Source organism: Dipteris shenzhenensis, chromosome 17 (assembly GCF_047967505.1).
Source record: "Dipteris shenzhenensis isolate YYH24624 ecotype China chromosome 17, Dip_SZ_1.0, whole genome shotgun sequence".
Taxonomy (NCBI): Eukaryota; Viridiplantae; Streptophyta; class Polypodiopsida; order Gleicheniales; family Dipteridaceae; genus Dipteris; species Dipteris shenzhenensis.
This window is the reverse complement of record NC_141612.1, coordinates 36,075,315-36,096,307: the sequence shown is the minus strand read 5'-3', so window position 1 is coordinate 36,096,307 and position 20,993 is coordinate 36,075,315.

Genomic DNA, 20,993 nt, shown 5'->3' with positions numbered 1-20,993 from the left:
TATTGGCTAGCAAGAATACTTATGAGCTAGATGCATTAAAGGCCAAGTTGCATGAGGCCTTTGATATGAAGGATTTAGGACTTGCAGGTCATATTCTTAGTATGCACATCACGTGTGATCGGAGTAGAAAACTCCTTTGGCTTTCACAGAAGGAGTATATTATAAAAGTATTGCAGCATTTCAATATGGAGGGGGGGAAGGCAGTGAGTACTCCATTGCCTCCATATGTGAAACTAAGTCATACAGATAGTCCCAAATCAAAGGAGGAGAGGGCCATGATGGCCAAGGTTCCTTATGCATCAACGGTTGGGAGTTTTATGTATGCTATGATAGCTACTAGACCAGACATTGCATTTGCAGTGGGAGTTGTTAGCCGCTATATGGCTAATCCAGGAAAGAGGCATTGGGAGGCAGTTAAGTGCATCATGAGGTACATGAAGGGTACCAAGGAGATGTGCATCTGCTTTGGTAGAGGACACATGCATGTACTTGGGTACACAGATTCAGACTATGCATGGCATGTGGATAGTAGGAGATCCACTTCTGGTTATGTGTTCACCTTTGCAGGTGGTGTAGTGCCATGGATGTCTCATGCACAGAAGTGCGTTGCTTTGTCTACCATAGAGGCTGAGTATGTTGCAGCCATAGAGGGTTACAAGGAGGCTATATGGCTTGATCGGCTAGTGGGAGATTTGGGGACTCATACAGGTGTACCGACATTGCATAGTGATTCCATGAGTGCTATTCAGCTAGCACAAAATCTGGTCTTTCATGCAAAGACCAAACACATTGAGGTCAGGTACCATTTCATCAGGGAGGTACTTGAGGACAAGCGCATAGAGCTTGTCAAGGTTCATACAAATGATAACCCTACAGATATGATGATGAAGAGTCTACCTAGTCAGCGGTTTGAGTATTATCGTTTATTGATGGGCATTGGATAGTATGCTCACTGGTTGTTCTCCATTAAAGACACATTGTCCTTTAAGTGGGAGGTTGTGGGGGTTAAAGGTCATTGTGCCTTTACCCCGGTTATGTACAATACTCAAACACATATATAAATGAATGAAAAAGAAGATTAGGGTGTTTTGCACCCACCAAAAAAACTTGTGTGGCTCTCTGTGCCGACATTCGATGGTGGAAGATGTGGAGGGTATCTCAAAAATGGTTAAGGAGGGGATCTAGAGCCCCGGTGCGCATGATCAACAGGGCGGTTGCCCCTATTCCTCCTCGATCCCCTCTCCCTCTCCATGCCCGCCCCCCCTCCCGAGCACACCCCACCCCCTCTCGATCACCCCCTCCTCCCCCCCTTCCCCCTATTGATATGGTCATTCTTTACCACCTACCCCCTCCCTCTGTCTCTCCCTCTCCATGCCCACCCCCTCTCCCAAGCACACCCCACGCCCTCCTGAGCACCCCCTCCTCCCCCCCTCGCCCCTGTTGATATGGTCATTTTTTACCACCCGCCCCCTCCCTCCCTCCGCCTCCACCCCCCTCCCCGTTCGTAGTAGCAGCTTCTTTAGCCTCCCCTCTTCCCACCCCTACATTAGACATTCCTTGGCTCCCCTGCCAGTAGGGAAAGGCACAACCATGTCCCCCTTCGCTTCCTCATCTCAGCATCTTGTCCCACCACTCTTAGCCCTCTCATTTGCGATGGGATACAAAGGAAAGAGGCTGTCCTCCCGGTCATCAAATCCCAAATTCTAGCCTGGGTACCCTCTTCCGAGGGACTTTTAGAGATTGGGGCCTTGGAAGTACCTAGAGATCCCAGACTCTTACCCTTTGCCACTGGAGGTGATGCTCGTGATATTATAGCTCAAAAAAGAGGGTGCAATCAGTGTAGTGGGCTTCTAGATGCGTCCAGTTTGGCGATTCTAACTTGCCTCCATAGGGTTGGAGAAGTGAACCCTGTATTGGATTATTCAATCTTGATCATAACAATGTTTAGTCACCAAATTAAGTCATGCATACAAGTCCAGTGGCCATCACTCTTTTCACACTCACATGCAAGCTTGATGTTTAGCATACTTGTTATGCTTTAGTTTCACTCTTCCACACTCACTGTGCTAAGGATAGTGTAAATTGCACCATCTCATGTATATATTCACATGATTATGTTTGATATAACATAGTGTATAGGTAGCTATATTGTGTGCACCCGCCTCTCTCTCTCTCTCTCTCTCTCTCTCTCTCTCTCTCTCTCTCTCTCTCTCCACTTTATCGTGGTATCAAAGTCAATGGTTCTCACACTCTATTGTTAGTGATAAGCCCTCCTTGCAAGTTGGAAGTACGTGAGATGGACAAATAGAGCACAGGTGGACAAACGTCATCCCCACCAACTAAGGAAGATAAGACCTCCCAAGAATCTCCAAGCACTATGGCTAGGAGCACCTAGTTCCCCCTCTCTCAAAAGGAGAAATGGAACATGGTGGGACATAAAGGTAAAATCACAGTCATGCCAAGCCATGAGCACTCGGAGATCCTCAAGCATGGCAGCGATATGGCTCCCCCAACAGCAGAAGCTGCCCTCGGTGAACCGTAAAAGCCACTTGAGCTAGACCTTCTATTGGTTTCACAGGTGGAGTACACTCAGGTGTTGGAACATGCAAAGAGCTTGACAATGGAAGGTGTTGCAACATAGTAAGAACGTTCACATCTGGCATGGAGTCATCTTTACTAGAGGACGTTTTCTTCTTCATAGTCACATGAACATTGGATTCTTCCATCCGTCGAGTCTAAATCCTTTCTCTCCATCTTCCAACTCAACCAACTAAAGTGCCATTGAAACATCTTCATCTTTGGTAGCTTGATGCAACTCAATATCTTCCCCTACAATGGAGAAGTGATCTCTATTGTCTGACAAAGAAACCTCACAATACTTTGTATCATAACAAATTGCAAGAGTCTTACTCTCTATATATTGCAGGAAGATAGTAGTAGGCATCATTATGGTGGGGGAGAAAGAAAGAGTTTAACTCACAATTCTACTAGAAAAATTAAAGGCTTTGAGAGGTATGTCTTGAAGCCACATGCGGTACACTTAGGTCTGATTTTTGGAATGATCAGATCTAGTTCCTTCAATTTTTAAGTGGGAAGGAATTTGATCTAGTTCCAGAACTTAATAGCAATGATGAAGTCGTTTGCTAGCATTGGTGCAATTTAAACGAGTCTCTGTTATTTGCGCAATTGGAAATCTTCAAGATGCTTGCCTTCTAGTGTACTCTCTACACTTTGGCCTAAAAATGATCATATAGGGCTAGTGACTCTCTCTCTCTCTCTCTCTCTCTCTCTCTCTCTCTCTCTCTCTCTCTCTCTCTCTCTCTCTCCCTCCCTTCCTCCCTCCCTTCCTCCCTCCCTCCATCTCTCTCTCTCTCTCTCTCTCTCTCTCTCTCTCTCTCTCTCTCTCTCTCTCTCTCTCTCTCACCCCTCAGATCATCACCTCCCTTGACCAAGCTTGACAATACATCTAGTGAGAAGAAATATATGGTTTACTCTTCTAGAGTGGCCAGTAACTATGTGCCTAATCAATTCTTGCCTCAGGTGGCAATTTGATAACCCGTACTATCAATCCATAAATCAGCTTCTTCGGCATTAAGCTCATTTGGAAATTCACTTTAGCACCATGGGTGTGCCAAAGATCTAGTCCCTATGGACCCATCCAGTGTGAGATTTGATCCCCCATCATAGCAAAAGAGGGAAAAATTAAGGCTGCCATGTGGGCAGGATAATGGCTACCACATGGATAGGAAGTCCATGTCCTTTTTAGGATTATTTTACAGCAACCACATGGGCCACCCTTGTCAGCATCATGGGCTAGCTTTAAACCCACAATTATGGTTGGATGTGGGGTTGGAAACAACAGGCATGCAATGGGCCATATATAGTGCCCATCAATGATGGGGAAAAGATAGCACAAGCAACATTATAGAGTGGGGAGGTTGAACCATTTTTACACTTGGCTCGAATTTAAGTGTAGTAGTGGGTATTGGGATGATGGGTCACCTCCTAACTTGTGAGCTCCCATATTAAATCATGGGAGAGATTGACATGGAGCAAGGGATGGGAGAAAGAGGGCAAACTAAAGGCTACCATGTGGGCAGCATACTAGCTGCCATATGAGCGGCAAGTACATGTCCATTTGAGGATTATTTAGGGCATCCACATGGGCCACCCTTGTTAGCATCTTGGGATATTTGTTAGCCCACAATTAATTCTAGATTGTAGGCTAAAAATAGGCCTACTATGGGGCCACTAGAAATAGGCCTACAATGGGGCCATATATAGTGCCCAACAGTAGACCAGCATAAGTAGCAACATAGAGTGGGAAGTATGGTCCATTTATATGATTGGCCGAGCCCTAGATCAGAGTTACAAAATAGCGAGTGTTGGGATAATGCTTGTTTGCTAATTTTAGTGATATGGCTAAACACACATTTTTTAAGCTTAGTTTTAAATTTATTCTATGAACCCACCTCGTTCTCCCCTTAGGTAATTTTTTTCCCCTTGGACTATATTATCTCTTAATAATAGGTCCTATTGTTTGGAAAAAATTATTGGCCTTTTTCCCCCTTTTTTGCACACACCAACCTGTAATTTTTTATTTTACACACCAACCTTTAAAATTTTATCCTCATATGTACCTTACCAACTCCCTAACCTAATCTACCCAATAACCTCAACAATTCCTCTTGTTTACCCTACCAACCTAACCACTTCCCCTAACCTTGTTTTCCTAGATTATCGCCTACCCTTATGTCTTCTACATACTTGGCTTACCTTGGTTGCCTATAGCCTATACATCACGCTCTAAGCTCCTATCTACAACATTATCTGCAACTAAAATAACCAAGTGGTAGCTGCACCTCTTCCACTTTTGTGTTGCTCAGTTTGGTGAGTCCTTGCAAGCTACTCCAACTTTGATTGCCTAGTACTTGTTCTCTTTTTTGGCTCTACATACGTTTTTCTTTTCATTTGGCTTCCCAACACTTTCTACGCTGTCTTCTTGGCCTTGTAGCAAGCTATGGTGCTTGCTCTCCTGCTTTGCTCGCTCTCACTTTTATTATAGAGTTGTAGAATTACTCTGGGCTTCATGCCCTTTCACTGTTCACTTTTGGTGGCAGTGTTGCTACGGCCTAGTTCTTCACTTGTAGCTATTGCTCGATGGGTTTTCTACATGATTTTCTTGTTTTTGGTTTTAGAAGCTTGTTATTCAGTTGTTGGCTTCAGAGCACACGCCGCCTACAGCTTCCTTTTCAGCTTCATTGAAGACTAGTGTGATTTTACATTTGGGTGGAACTCTTGGCTACCTTTGTCTTCCACTGTCTTAGCTTGCATTGCCTTACAAGGCTCATGACTTCTACAAACCTCTGTCGATCCTAACCTTGGACCTTGCTTTACGCTTGCTTCACAGTAGCTTTTGTAATAGATATATATAATATTTATTATTGTAACTTAAAATGTCATTGTAACTTAATTATTTTCTTGTTTATTATTGTTTCATTTATTTACTTAAGTTCCCTTAATAGCTAGGCTTAAATAATTGCCTTACGTAATTGTTCCTTTATTTAATTAACTATTTTTGTTCTAGTAGTTTCCCTTTCTATATATCTTTCCTTCTATTTATTTGTTTCTCTAATTTGTTTGCTTTAAAGATTTTTCTTAGGCAAATTATGTTTATATATATATATATATATATAATTATAATTATAAGTTTAAGAGTTTCACATTTTAAGTCTAATATTTTCCTTCTTATTTTAGTGGCTTTTTTAAAGAGCTCTTTATATATATATATATAAACTTTACTTAGCTCCTTATGTTATTCCTTATTTCTACCTTTTTTTAAAAATGTTTTAGAAGGCTCCCTTTTTTCCTAATTCAATCTCCCCCCTCCATGTACCCCTGTGGAGCTTTATTCATTCAAATCATTCATTTGATTTATTTAATTCTTCCCCTAATAATAAATTAATTCTCGCAAATTAATTTATTGTGTAAAAGTTTCACTTATTAAGTGTGTGGTACAATTTTCCTTTATTAAGGGTGTGAATAACCCCCCTTGAATGATTTTTGCACTTAATGATGGGTGTGGACTACCCCCCCAAGTTTAATGTGTTGAGCATTTACAATAATTAGCTACTCACACTTTCTCAATTTTAGCCCCTTTCTTTTACTAATATTTTCATGCATTGCCTCACTCTTGGGTGCAAATTACCCACCTTAGGAGTGTTTTCACTTTATCGATTTTCTTTAGAACAAAGACCCTGCTATGTTCTTAAATTACTTTAGGGCTTCTCGTTTTTTTCTCTTAGAATTCTGAAAGGTTTGTACGTGGTCTTTGGTAAAGCGATAACAAGCCAAAGGATACTGGCATTACTTGTCTTCCCAAATTCAACCTGTAGGATTCAATGTTAGCATGGGCAGGGCTAAAGTAAACTACATGAGCTTTTGTCTCAAGATTGAACCTCTAGGGATGGGACATTACTGATGGGATGTAAATTACGCACGAGAAATGGAATCAAGAATCTGTCCAAGGTGTAAAACAAGGATGAAGGACTTTTGGCGTGGCTTGTGGGGGTGCCATTCGGGTAATGATGTCTTTGGAACCTGGCTCATGAGTTCAGTTGAGAAAAGTGATGACATTTTTGGGTTCATTGGATCCACTTGTTTGATGGAAATTTGGACACCTATAGGCTACTAGGAACTTGTTGTTATATAAGGAAGCAAGAATAAGGGAGTCAAGAAGTAGGCTATCGAGGGTGATGTGCCAAGAAAAGTTAAGCATCCCAAGTCACTGTAGTTCAGAGACCATGGATTTGGGAGGGAATTAAAATGGGTGTTTTAACTGGTGAATTAAAATGTCTTCAACATTTTTTGGGCCCCCTTGGAGCAATTTAAACCGGCCTTACCATGGATTTTTATTCGGACCCTGGTTGTAGCCCGTTATCGCATGGTAAAACTACATACCATGCAGTAAGAAGATAGGTATACCACTTGGTATTTATTACCATGCAGTGATAGATATATCGCACGGTACATTTCAACTACCGCATGAGTTTGTTGCACATATTGTGTGGTACTGTAGACATACCATGTGGTACACTTTATTATACATTGTTCTAACGATTGGTTGGTTTGGATGGTGGCAGGTAAGTAGACCCTTGTGGGAGAGGAGAGCACACACAAAGGGATAGGAGACACCAAAAGTGGTGGAGCAAAAGCTACTCTAGCTTATTCCTCTATCATATATATATGAGTATACATGGGCACTGTACAAGTGGGTGGGCACACTGCCCTTTACCCCAACAACCTCCCACTTAAAGGCAGTGTGCCTTTAAGGGAGTATAATATAATATAATCAGCCATAGGCTGAAAAACAAGATGACCACACCATCATCCTATGCCCATCGGCACTTTACAATGTGCAAAGTGCATAGAGGATAAGCTGCTAGCAGACATCAGGTTTGCAGGATACAAAATGACAAGCTGTAGATGCCTCTGTCAACCAAGATCTCGTGCCAGATCTCACTGGGAGAGTGAACTCTCACCACCACGTGCTCCTGTGCTAAGTCCATAGCACCTGAACTATCACTGTGTAAAGAAAATGTCTCTGTACCACCTGTGACCATAAGCACATGCCCTACAATAGACCTCTACTGGTCTACCCAACCTGCATCACCTGCATGCTGCTCCTAGAAGCATAAGGACCTGATGTCCACAACCGCTTCCCTACTGCCAAAATCTACCATAATCATGCTACCAACTCCCACTGCAACGAAAGCAAGAACTGGAAGTGTAGCTCCAATGGCAAACATGTGAGAACCAAGTCTCAACACAGTCATGGATGCATGAAGTACTATGGCTGCCATATCAACCATAACTTGCTGCTCAACTGATCTATGATCGTCAAACCTGCTGTGTTTCAAGTATGGAGCCAATACAGGCAATGGAGTACTCAGTAACTTCCCCCTGTCCATACTGAAATAACCAAGTATCTGACAAACATCATCAAGATCATGCAGCTCCCACTGCAAAGCATCCCTGTCCATAAGGAACCATATGGCAAGTAACTTCAGAAGGATAGCAACCTCCTGAATACTGAGACCATAACTTGTCTCACTGCTCATCACATCCTGAGCTCTCATAACAGTATCAAACCTATGAATCCAAGCTCGAGGGGATTGCTTCTGGCCATGAAGGCACTTACGAAGCAAACATATCAATGATTCCTGCCCATGCGCAATATGACCTCAGTCAATAACTACAGAAACCACATCTGTCCTGGCATAACCAGCCAAAATGGATCATACCGGGCATCATTAGCCAAGGTATCCTCCTCACCATGCATAGCCTCATCCTCATCTACAAGAGGCACTCCGCATCTTGGGAGTAAACTGTAATTGTCCATAGAAGATGCATCAACAATCTCCATAGGAGTATAAACCTGTGGAATACTCAAGACATTTGATCGTCTCTGACCAAAATCAGGAAGTAATCGTGGCTGTTCCAACTTTATAACCTGCTCACCGTGGGAAAAACCTCCCACTCCAAGGGATATGGGCTGCTCCTGCAAAGAATTCGGAGGTATCAGTGCACTTACACCCTCCTGGAATACCACTCTCCTGCTATCCATAATCCTGGGCTGTCTAAACATAGCATCCTCTCTGAAATAGACATTATGGCTGCGTATCAACTCTCTAGTTGAAGAATCCCATAACCTGTAGTCCCTACTAGACTCACTATATCCAAGGAAGATACACCTCCTCGATTGGGAACCATGAGCATAAGCCTCGCAACCAAACACACGTAAATGCTCATAACATGGTGCCCTGCCTGTCAAGAAGTCAAATGGCACTCTACCATTCAGAGATCTCCTGGGTGACCTGTTAAGCAAGTATGCAGCTGTCTTACATGCCTCAGCCTAATAGCATTCGGTAAGACTTGCATACCGTAGCATGCTACCAATCCTGTCCAATAGAATCCGATTTATGCCTTTTGCCAAGGCATCATGAGCAGAAAGATGAGGAGTGGTCAACACCCTCCTGATACCAAGTGTATCACATAGATGCTGAAATCTAGGAGAGGTAAACTCTGCATCACCATCAGCCATCAAGCTCAATAGCTTCTTTCCTAACTAATTTTCAGCATTACCCAAGAAGCGCTGAAATGTATCATATACATCATGCTTCTGCCAAATCATATATACCCATATGTACTTTGTAGCAGCATCAATAAATGTCACAAAGTAAGAGGCGCCACACCCAGTGAAACGGTAGGCATAGGCCGACAAACTGCACTATGAACCAACTGCAATGGCTCAAGATACCTCTCACTGACTGTCTTCCTCACAAAAGAGGATCCTGACTGCTGATCATCATCACAATCATGACATAAAATTTGAGAGACATCCATAACAGGAATGTATCTCAATGTTGTAAGGGCTTCCATACCTGTAGTAAACATATGTCCAAGTCTGGCATACCATAAACTAGCTTATGGCTGCTTACTAATCATAAGCATCTTATCCTGGACACCTGATACATGCAATGCATAAGAGAATCCAACCCGTGATCCCCTAGCCATAACCAGATTGCCTCTAGTAATCTTCCATGCATGATCACCCAAAGAGACATGATAACCTGCCTCAACCAACTGTCCAGTACTGATCTTGCTCGTAGCAAGTCCAAGTATATGTCTAACCCTCTGTAGAACAAGAATAGAGCCACTAGGCATAACAAGGTGGATATCCCCATAACCATAGACATCCATAGAATGATCAATGCCCATCAAACCACTCTCTACAATGCATTCCTGATATGCACTGAACCATGACCTATGAGGGGTCATATAACATGAAGCACATGGATCTAACATCCAATCACCAAGAATGGGTACATCAGTGGCCAAGAAGGAGGTGTCAGACATAGACAAAAGAATGCCTTCATCACTGCTACTGTCAGTGGAAACCCTGGCATCCACGCCTTGAAGCTCAACATGCTTCTTCTCCTTCTTCATGTCATTCTTAACCTTGCTCTTCTTCTTGTATTTTCTCAGCCATTTCCAGCAATACTTTTTCATGTGGCCATACTTTCCACAATAGAAACATCTAACACAAGTCCGAGAGCTAGACTTGCTCCTAGAATTCCCCCTTGAACATGACCTGTTTCTACCAATTGATCAACCTTTGGAGTGCATATCAAGGCTGTATTTCAGCCCATCAGGACATTTCAGCCCATCATGCTGTAACATATCACTATCATGGTCATACATCCGGCATATACGAGTATAGAACTCATATGCATGGCAGTCTACACCTTGTACACCATCCTGTACCTACAAGTAGACTGACTTCGAGAGTGATGACTGAATGATAGAGCATGCTTGCTCATCCATGTCATCCCAATCACTCTGTTTAATGCTATTAGGCTTGACACCTTTGCATTGAATGGGCTTATGTTGCGTCTTCTGCACTAACACATCATAAATCTGCTCTTTCCAATACTGAAAGTTTGAACCATCCAACCTCTCAATATCAAAGAGGGCACTACCAGCTGTAGATGCCATATCTGTGGCACAATAGCTTTGGCATCCGGTCTTTCAGTGAAAAGATATCGCTGTTCAAAAATAGGGACAGCGTGTTATTTTGCCCAAAGTGGCTGTGAGGTATTGTTGTAGGAATTTCTCTTGCACAACAGTGAATTGGGAACTCACAGTAAATTATATAAAGTGATTGGGATCTCACTTCAGTCCAAGGGCATTATTGGCATTTTGGCAAGTCACTTTGGCACATTTGGCAAGTGGTGAATGCTTGATTTTGTTGCCAAACAATTGCGTGCTTGAGGTGATGCATTGGTGATGCAGTAAATGCCATTTCGATGCATTATGGATTTGCATTGGTGGATGCTGCACTGATGTTTATGGATAGTTGAGCTGGGCTCCTATTGCCATTGGTTGAGCAGGCATTGCTCATTTGGTTCAGTGCATTTCTTACTTGGATTGCCAGGCATTAGCAGGTTACTGGGCTGCATATATTCTTGTTTATTCCTCTTTATGGCTGAGTGCTTTTGAGCATTGGATCAGCCAGTTTATTTGGAGACCTGATTGGTCTAGACAACACTACATATTTGGTCATTTGGGTTGCCTATTGCACTATACTGTAAACAGCAAAGTTGTAGCTGGTAGAAAGATCTACAACTTGTCAGTTGACCTCAAGAGCCAAATCCTTGTGGATTCTCAGATATTCTCACCTGAAAAACAGCTTCCTGCACATTAGTCACAAATAGATAGTAGACTACAACTTTTTGTGGTTTTGCAGAGGCTGTAACTCCTGCAGCTTATACCGGATCAACTTGCTTCCAAAAGCAAAGTTGTAGTATGTTCTGTGAACTACAACTTTCTAGTTCGGCACAAAGTGTAATTCCGCACCAGGAAAGAGATATTCAGTCCTGAAAATGACTGCTCTATCATTTTTTTAAAAAAAACAGCAGCAACTATTCAATGACCTGTCAGTCAAGAATATCAATCATTTTCTCGTGGGCTTCAAAGCATAACCAGATATTGAACATCCAATTTCTAAGAAAAATACTTGCATATACTGTGGCATCCAATGCATAAACCGCTTTCTGGAAATTGCATACCAGAGAATAAAAAATGCCTTTCAAGAGTCCCCAAAATGCATTTACTACATGTATATGGCCTCATTATATTGGCATTCAAGTGAACATCAAATTGTATGCATTTGCCACTCACTTATGCATCCAAAATGCATCACCAATGGCATATACCAAGTGACATTTACTGCATCATTTTGCCAAAATGCATCAACTTGCCAAAGTGTATCAACATGTATGCATTTGCCAATATACAGTCTGCAAAATGGCAGTCTGCACACTGATCATGAACTGTCCCTATTTTGGACAGTAAATAACTTTGTACTGTAAACTCAGATGACCGAGCTGTCAACAGAGAAAACGTAGCCTTCCAAAGTTCTCCGACTCCTCTGTTGGGCACCGAGCCTAAATCCTTATGGATTTGCAAATACTTGCTGTCGAAAATGGCATTCTGCTCACTTTTACTGTCTGAAATATTGTCAGATTTCCAGACTAAAAACAAAGAACTCACTCTTTTTCTCCAAAGTGGATGTTGTTGCTATCACTGGGCTGCTCTTCCTTTGCTCACGGGAAGGAGAAGGGTATGGAGAGAAAGAGAATCCTATCTACTCCATCTAGGAGCTCGCAGTGGCTCATGAGCCATCTGCAGCAACTGCATCTACAAAGAGCTTCCCTACAGCCCTCTCCAAACAACGCTCTCCAATGAAGGCTCAGCCTCAAGAGTGCATCGCTCAAAGCTCCAGCCTTAGCAGCAACAGCAAGCCTAAACGGTGCTTTTACGACCGAGCTCCAAGACACAAGCTGCCTCTAAGACTCATACGACAGCTTCCAACGATATCCACTCGTGAGTTGCGAAACACCAATGTCAACGATCTCCAGCAAGTATCTACGAAGCAATGCCTCCAACAAGCACACAACTACCAGCCACTTGCTGCAAAGGATGCATCAACAGCCAACGATAGGCTCCCATGAGACAACGTCAAGACCAACGGACAGCGGTCTCCTTCCAACGCTAGGTTGCTAGAGCACTGGAGCGCTGGAAGATAACCCAAAGTGATTCTTGCAGCTGCATTGTAGAGCAAACAGATTTGGATGATGTCTACCCAAAATCTCTCCGTGAATGAGATAATCAAGCTCTCCAAAGCTCCCGGTAGATCTCTCGAAGCAGTGCCCGTTCTCCTCTCACCGAGCTCCTTGTAGATCGAACCCCATGGGCTCTGATACCAGTTGTGGGAGAAGAGAGCACACACAAAGGGATAGGAGACACCAAAAGTGGTGGAGCAAAAGCTACTCCAGCTTATTCCTCTATCATATATATATGAGTATACATGGGCACTGTACAAGTGGGTGGGCACACTGCCCTTTACCCCAACAACCCTGACCTCAGAGCCTGGACTACCTGACGGATTCGACACTATTTCTTTGCTTAAGTTTGCAAATTCAATATGAAGAAAAATTCTATTGCCAATCCTCTTGTTTTCTGTACCAATTTTTTGGACTACAAGGTTGTCAAAAGTTATTTCAATTTAGTTTTTTTTTAATATTTTCAATCCATTTCCCATATGCATCTTTTTTTAATTATCCAAATTGCTCAAATCTTTATCAAATTTTTGGATTGAAATATTGTCAAAAGTCACTTAAATTTAGTTTTCTTAGAAATTTCAATCCATTTCTCATATGCATCTTTTAAATAATTATCCAAATGAGTGAATTAATTGTATGGTTCATTTATTAATGGGATTATTAAATCTAAACACACACATACACACACACATACACACACACATGCACGCACGCATGCACACACACACACACATAAAATTTTAAATAATAGCATTAGATTTTGATGGAGAGTTTTACATCACTATTAGGGCATAACGTGCATCTTAGAGCTTGGCAATAGACTTCTTCTCAATGTCGAGCACCATTGTGTTTGTTTTGTCTTTCTAACTAAGAAGTCTCTCTTTTGAATGGCTTCCATGGAATAATCCACTGGAAAAAAGTGCCAATCCAGAGACAAGATGATGATTACTCTATATTGTGAGCCATGATGGATCTCTCTCTCTCTCTCTCTCTCTCTCTCTCTCTCTCTCCCTCTATATAGTGAGCCATGATGATTATTCGAGAGAGGACAGAAAGAGAGGAGAGGGCAAAAAATGCAAAAAATACAAAAAATGGAGAGAGAGAGAGAGAGAGAGAGAGAGAGAGAGAGAGAGAGAGAGAGAGAAGGGAGAGCAGAAAATAGCACATGATGGTGTCTGACTCCTGAGGTGAGAGCCAAAACTCGCTAAAAATGGTAGTATGGAGCTATAATGGCACTCTCTAGTCTAACCCTAGGGGCTTCTTGGAGACCTACACTGATAGACCTGCTTTTTAATACTGAGACACATGAGAGCCCTGAGAGAGGGCTACCTACAGGGACAGGGTATGCTTGGGAGTCAACACATAGGAAAGAAATGAGAGGCGAAAGCAAAACTAGAGTCTGTCTTGTCGGAGTGGCAACCCTCTTCAAACTACACCTAAGACCACTCATATCTGTAGTACGGAGAGAGGAACATTTACGACGCGTGGATATGGCCCCATTTTGAGACACGACCCCTTTTCATTGCTGTGTGCCAGTACTTTCTCCCTAATACCTCTTCCTATGTGTACAAGGTTACCACAGAGGGCCATAGCCCATATGAGACGATCTTTGATGACATCAATGAGTTCTCCCAGAAGGGAGACATCCTCCTCCTGCTTCAATGCACACACAAGTCGCAAGCAAGTGGGTCTAGTAGATTTTGCATCTGACTTTCTTATTGTATTAGCCACATCAAAGTTTGGCATAGTGAGGCACTCATTAAATACATCACATGTGACAAGATATGGGTGTCATTTACTAGAGATGGGAGCTTTCCATGACCTGATTATATATAATGACCTCAAGAGGTGGCCCTCAACTGGAGGCCTCACCTGTTTCCCACATGGTAGAGGGTCAAGCACACTGGACTACCTGATAGGCCCACTAGCTTTTGTCTCATGGATACTCGATCTCTATGTGGCCACCCCCCTCTTGGTGTTGACCATACATGCATGGCCTTCAGCATCTCGGTCACCATGCTAGTTGTTGAGAGAGCTCTTCCTGCACCTACTCATGTCTAGATCCACTTTGACCGCACGATCGACCTCGTCTACATGAGCCACTTGGCCTCAGAGCTCCCAACCCTACTTAGAGGGGACATGGACCTCACCCATGCCTCAGATACCTTGGTGACTAGGCTACAGTGATCAGATCTTACACCACTACTCAGTCCTCGAAAGTCCAATATGGGAAGATGCCCCAAAACTCTTAGTTTGATGAGGAGTGCAGAGAGACAAGGGCTCACCTCATACATGAGCAAGTTTTGGGACACATGACACCACTCGAGGCACAACGGTTCTCAAGTCGTATGATGCGATGGAAGGAGCGAGCTTTTCGTAGATGTAGGATGGATGAGGTGATCATATCCTTTCGAGGAGGCTATCCCACTATCGGTTGGGGGCTCCTATCAGAAGGAAAGGTGCCTATTCCTTTGACAGAACTAGGTGTCTGGCACACATATGCATGCTCTCTATATGATGTCCCAGGCTAGTAGGCACTCCCAAATATGATAGACATACCCAAGCCCAACCACATGTCATTTGTTTACTACAATGAAGAACGCGAGGCGCTCCTGTGACTCCATAACCAGAGATCACTAGATCATGAGGGACTATTCACTGAGCACTTTGCACATGGGTAGGAGTCCTAGCACATATGTTCAACCATGCCGTATGCCATGGATTCCCATCTACTCGGAGCACCACCACCATTGTACCAATACATAAGGCAGGGGACCCCATGGATACTGGGAATTACTGCACTCTCATGATTGGCCACACTCTGGCTAAGATTTATGGATCGGTATTGGAGAGGGTGATCAATAGCCATACAGAGGATCATGGACAACGAGCCCTTAGGCAGGCAAGCTTTCAGAGACAACACTCAACAGCTGGATCATATGTTTACCCTAGGAGCCATCATCGAGGAAGCAAAGTTGAGGTGCCAAAAGGTTTACACTTGCTTTGTGGACTTTTGGAAGGCTTTCACATAGTCCCTCGCTCTCGCTTGATCAGGCGACTACAGGTGCTGCATCTCCTAGATGTCATGATCTTGGGAGTGATGAGTCTATATGATTCCATTAGAGGGCACGTCCCCGCTCTTGGCGGGCTATCAGATTGGGTTGAGAGCACCATAGGGGTGAAGCAGGGTTGCCCCCTCTCACCGACTCTCTTCAGGCTATACATTGATGAGATCATATCCTTCGTTGATCGCCTAGGAGGAGAGGGCTCCCTATTGGTTGATCTGATAGTGCAGATACTACTACATGTAGATGACATAGTCCTCATTTCGTCCTGAGTTGAGGGATTACAAAAACACTTGGAGGCCTTAGAGATGTTCAGTAGAGAGAGGGACCTAACGGTCAATCTTGGGAAAACCAAGGTTATGATCTTCAACACATCCCAAGCAGTGCTTCATCAACATCGACGTCAATATAGTTTCATTTACAAGGGGAGCCAGTGGAGATAGTGCAATCCTACACATACCCAGGCTTCACGATGGACATGCTACCAGAGCATGACTCACACATGGAAAGGGTGCCCTGGCCCCATTAGAGGGACCATGCCTCCAAGTGCATTTCCATGATCCACTAACGAAGGGATGGCTCTTCGATTCTCTCATAAGACCGAATGCCATGTATGTAGCACCTTTTTGGGGGAGTGACCTTTTAGCTCTACTGATGACTGGAAGGGATTTGAGAGGCTACAAGTGATCATGGGATCTAGGATGATTCAAAGTAAGGCTTCAATTCCCCATCAGATCATATAGGCAGAGTTTGCCATAATACCTCTCTAGGTGGATGCCCTCTTCCAGGACCCTGACCTTTCTCCATATATTTTGGGCCCTACCTCAGTGGAGATTACCGAGAGATGGATAGGCTCCCCCCCTTTCAGTACAGCATGGATGCACCACTGGAGCTCCTTCCACATGATGAGATTAATTGTATCATACAGTTAGACCTTCTCCAACTCCACACATCTTGAGCTGGGGGGGGATCAGGAGTTCTCCACCAAGACCCAGTTCTACCATGACCACTTACTGAAGATATCGAAATAGGGCTTCATCATCAGGCCCCAGTACCTCGAGGACAGGAGAGTCTCAAACACCTTGCGGGTTGCTATTGGAAAGATACAATTCTCATCCCACCAGTTGCAGATTGAGGCTAGAAGAGTGGCTTGCATACCTAGAGAGTAGCAGGTCTGTAGACTATGCACGCTGGGGGATGTCGAGATAGAGGAGCATTTTCTATGTTTCTGTCCAACCTATTATGAGATCCGAGGACTATACCATTGTCTCTTTTAGGAGGGGCTCAACTTTGGATCACTCACACAGCTGATACATTTCCCCGACCAGGTTTACATTTGGCTCTACCTGATTGAGATGCAGAGACATAGGGATTCCCTTATGCGACAGGCCAAAGATCAGCTACAGTTGATGGCTCAAGACACCGAGCTAGACCGAGCAAAGACACACATCATTAATTTTTATGCATCCAAGCCAACGCCAAATGAGATCAAGGGGGAGGAGCTCAAGGACATGAGAGCATTATGGATCAGCAGTGAGATCTGTCACCAGGATACGACTGGATGAGAGATGTGGAGACCACATATGACACGTGGGGCAACCAGAGCAAGCACAATTGAGGTCCATCTCAGCTCTTCTTAGAGGGGACCTTCAGAGATGAGGCATTACTCTTGATGTAGCCCACCAAATGCAGAGATCCAAGAGAGCGTACCCCCACCACGAGGGAGATAGCTCGACAGACACAAATACATGAGCTCTTTGCATCACGTGAGAGGGCCATCAAGGAGCCGGGTTATATGGAGCTTGCACATGTACTTGGAGCTCTGGCTATGAGCAATACTTGATTGCTCTTTTTCCTACTATTTTCTATTAGCTTTTTGCATTCTTAGCACTTAGTACTTAGCAAGGGCCTTAGTGTGCCCTTTGCTTTCAGCCCACAGTGGCTTGTATGGGTTAAATATATTTTGTACTTTGTCTCATATACCCGCGAGGACTGCCAAAGACATTATACACCTTTCTTTCTTTCTTTCTCCCTCTCCTCCCCCCCCCCTCTCTCTCTCTCTCTCTCTAGTATTGCTCACACATTCTAATTATTACCCCAACTAAAGTTTTTTCTTTTAATGTCATTTACCAAAACTTGTCTTCTGTTCCTTTGTTCCTATGCTACCACAAGCCTTCAAGCTGCAAGTAAAGGTGACTGCATTTGAAGATACTCCATCACTTTGCATCCTTTGTATCAAGTGCATTAGTGTTCCCAGTGACAAGTATCAACATGATAGGCATGTCCAATCCAAGGCAAGATTGGTGTCTTCAAGGGATGTGTGTTGTTGTTAGAGGGCGGGAGGTGTGGAGGGTCAGGGTGGACAATCATCATAGGACAGTCATGAGTACAAAGAGAATACATAGCCACATAGGCATGCAAGGCAAGGGACCACTAGATGTGGAAAGAAATTTCAAGTTGTCCCAGTTTGAGCAAGCCAACCATCCATATTATATAAATATAACACTTATGCCCACTTTGAACAAGCCGCCCTAGTAGATTGGCACTCTCGCAACATATATATTGCACAACTCCTCATCCATCAGATCAATCAATTAACAATTTAGAGAGATGAATGAGAATCTTGTCAATTGCTTTAGTGATTTTGCAAGTGAACCATATATACCATTAAGGCATTGCAAAAGTACGATATCATTTCCTTGCAAGCCCTGTCTAACAATTTTAGCATGTACTATTATTTTGCCCTATGTTTACAATAGCTTTTAAGATGCAAATAATGATGGTTGCATTTAGAGACACTTTTATTACACCATTTAAGAGAGCTTATCGATTCCTCACCATGACCATGTTGTGCATATCATGTGATCAATGCAAAGACTTTCAAACAACATTCTAAACAAGAAGCTCATCAAGCACTTGTGCCATTATTAATTGCTTTATGTTAACCACACACTTAATAAGTGAAACTTTTATGCAATAAATTAATTTGCAAGAATTAATTTATTATTAGGGGGAGAATTAAATAAATCAAATGAATGATTTGAATTAAAAAAAGCTCCACAGGGGTACATGGAGGGGGGAATTTGAATTAGGAAAAAAGAGAGCCTTCTAAAACATTTATAAAAAAAAGAAGGAAGAAGGAATAGCATAAGGAACTAAGTAAAGTTTATATATATATATATCAAGAGCTCTTTAAAAAAGCCACTAAATTAAGAAGGAAAATATTAGAGTTAAAATGTGAAACTCTTAAACTTATAATTATAATTATATATATATATATATACATAATTTTTATAAAACTAGAAAGCCTTTTAATAAAAAAATAAATTTGCCTAAGAACAATCTTTAAAGCAAACAAACTAGAGAAATAAATAAAGAAGGAAAGATATATAGAAAGGGAAACTACTAGAACACAAACAGTTAATTAAATAAAGGAAAAATTATGTGAGGCAATTATTTAAGCCTAGCTATTAAGGGAACTTAAGTAAATAAATGAAACAATAATAAACAAGAAAATAATTAAGTTACAATGAAATTTTTAGTTACAATAATAAATATTATATATATCTCTTACAAAAGCCGATGTGAAGCAAGCATAAAGCTAATTCCAAGGTCACGATCGACAAAGGTTCGTAGAAGTCGTGAGCCTTGTAAGGCAATGCAAGCTAAGACAGTGGAAGACAAAGGCAGCTTAGAGTTCCACCCAAACATAAAGACTATGGAAGACAAAGGTAGCCTAGAGCTCCACCCAAACGAAGCTGAAAAGGAAGCTGCAGGCAGCGTGGGCTCTGAAGCCAACAACTAAATAACAAGCTTCTATAACCAAAAACAAGAAAATCATGTAGAAGGACCCATCGAGAAATAGCTACAAGTGAAGAACTTTTTAGGCCATAGCAACGCTGCCACCAAAAGTGAATAGTGAAAGGGCATGAAGCCCAGAGTATGGCGAACAGTGAAGGTACAATAAAAGGGTACCAAGAAGAGGGAGAAAAATGGAAATGAGGTAAAGGCGGTGGCCATGGGATAGGAACTAAGAGTGGGGGGGACAACCATAGTATGAATGGGTTGCGGTTGGGGTTAGAGTAGGGGTTAGGGTTAGGAGAGGCTAGGTGATAGTTTAAAAGTCATAAAGAGGGGGGTACAAAGGCAATCCCAATGCCAATAAGTGCCAAAATGCCTCAAGAAAAAATGTTGTCCATGAGCATATGCTTCAACAAAATATCATCCAAGAGATCATAGCACAACGTGTGCATCTACTATAATATGTCAAAGCTATCCATCAGCATAACATAGCATCTGTGTGCTAAACGTCCATCAATAAAGCATCCTACAAGGAAATATGGGCCTACCAGTGCATCCAACAAGGATCTCAATGCATCCAAATGTCCTATAAAGCATTCACTACACCACCTAGGTTGTGATTTGGAATTTGGTTTTGTGTTTTTTTTTCCTCTTAGTCTTTTGGCACTACTAGGATCTGAACGTGGGCTTGAACTTATGTTGAGTGCTACCTGTTGGAGCTATGGGCAGCTCGTTTTGTGTATGCAGATTCAAATAATGCACATGATGTAGATATATAATGTCTTAAGACCCTCATATTGCTTCCAAAGTGACCTCAAACATCATGATGTATCTATCACATAATGACTTTTTAAATTCCTCTCAAAAAAATTTACATTTTGGGATTTATAAATTTTGCAAAAAATTACAGAGGGGATATAAGGAAATGCAAAAGATAGGTTACATAGGGATTTATAAGAGAAGCCTTGAATGCACATGATATAGACACATTACACTAAGTGACCCCCCCTCCCCCCCAAGTCTTCAACCCTTCTATCATGTCACTCTTCTACATCTTGATCTTCCATTAGAGCATTTCAATGATGTTGGGATAGCATTGACTCATGAATATAATGAGTGTACTCTCAAACTTCCTAGAGCAAGTTCACCCCCCTGCAATCAAAGACTTTATTGAATCATCTAAAAAAAGTCACATACAAGAAGTCATTTCCTGAATTGATTTGCAAGCATCGAAAAATGGATTATGTACCTCATCATTTAACTCAACCTTAGGTAAAGGTTGAAAGCAACCATGTTGCTTTATGTGTGTGCTTGATATGGTGTGTAGTCTCCTTATGACACCTTTGCATCATGCACTTCACAAAGATCAATTAATAAAGTCTCCCCCTACTCGTGCTACCTCTAGATGCCGATGAGCTTGAAGAATGCTAGACCTATTACA